Below are 1,411 nucleotides of genomic sequence, written 5' to 3' on the forward strand. Positions count from 1 at the left end.
AATGTAGGCTTGGTGAGCAGAAGAGACTTCTTTAAAAAACATCTTAATCTTACTGTGCAAAAAATTTTGACTGGTAGTGTAAATATTGCATAGTATCATAAAATCCCCTCAAAAATTCTAAATAATAACCAAAAAAAGAGATTTCAAGGCAAAGGTACCAAGTGTGACCCAAAAAAAAATGTAGAGGCCTAGAGGGTTAACATGACATACTGTATAAAGTGTGGTAAGTTCTTTAGACATTTTACCAAGCAGGCCGTGGACATTGCTTGAAAAGAGGTGACTGTCCAAGGTGTAGAACCCGAGGTAGTCTTGATGATACGGGTGTTTCTGCCAGACTTTGTGCAGGATAATAAGAAACTTGACTGAGTCCCTTAGGGTCACTGTTAAACTGCGATCTTTGACCACCTGCAGATCCATGCTGGAGAAAGAAGGACAACGTTCTGTCAGGATGATGAGTCTTTCCCTGTTCCCTTTTGAAAGGGCTATTTCAGTTAGCTCATAATGACATAATTGAAATAATTGGAACAATGATATCCTGCATCTTACTTGCCCTTTAACTTTTGCATTATCAGTCCAAGAATTTTTCCTGTTTTTCCCTTGTTCAGGACTAAGATCTCCTTTGTCTCCCAGCAGTCTGATACCAAAGTCTCATGAACAATCCCAAGCTGCCAAAAATAGGTCTGCATCTTGTTTCCTGGGAGTGACTTTCTTATCTCCAATGGTTTGGCCATTGACCCAATACCTGTGGAACACCAGCAAAAAAAAAAAAAAAAAAAAAACCATGTATGTATACCAACATTACAGATACAAGTCATTATAACCATTTATAACTAATATAAGTTGGTTTTCTTGAAGATCTAAATTCCACACTTATTGTTTCAGTAGAAAGGGATTCTTAATTACATTGAAACCTAACAAAAAAAAAAATATATCTTAGATATATCAGATAGAAACAACTTACAAAGCCAGCAACGGTCGATACTTCAGGCTTCTTCTTTGTCTCTGAGGCCTAAATTTGGTTCCCTTTCGATACTTCACTCCCCCCCCCCCATGACTGCGTATGGGGAAAAGCTCCTCAAAATGGGTGGGCGAATGGCTATATAAGCGCAAATCGCCAGAGGAAATCAGATCTTACTCCTTCAGCGACGACTTTACTTCGTTGGATCTCTGCTGAACGCCTTCGCCTGGAATGAGCTCTCGCCGTCGAAGAGGCACCGCAGCGGACCAGCTGAGACCGCCGACCGCCTGCAGCGCCGGCGTTCTCGCGGACAGCCGCTTTTAGCGCCGTTCTCGGGCCGCCCGCTTCCGGCCGCTTCTCAGCGATCTCCTGCCGCCATCCGGCAATTACAAAAGAGCTTTTTCCAGCGGGTTTCACCACTCTAAAAGAGCATTTCTAACGCCGTTTTAACGC

The 1,411-nt window shown here is 42.6% G+C and overlaps 1 pseudogene; it reads right to left on the reverse strand.

Moving 5' to 3' along the window:
* LOC122138802 overlaps positions 1 to 1,411 on the reverse strand; it is a 14,591-nt pseudogene that overhangs the window by 2,848 nt on the left and 10,332 nt on the right.

This window comes from Cyprinus carpio, chromosome B11, assembly GCF_018340385.1.
Source record: "Cyprinus carpio isolate SPL01 chromosome B11, ASM1834038v1, whole genome shotgun sequence".
NCBI classification, from domain to species: Eukaryota; Metazoa; Chordata; class Actinopteri; order Cypriniformes; family Cyprinidae; genus Cyprinus; species Cyprinus carpio.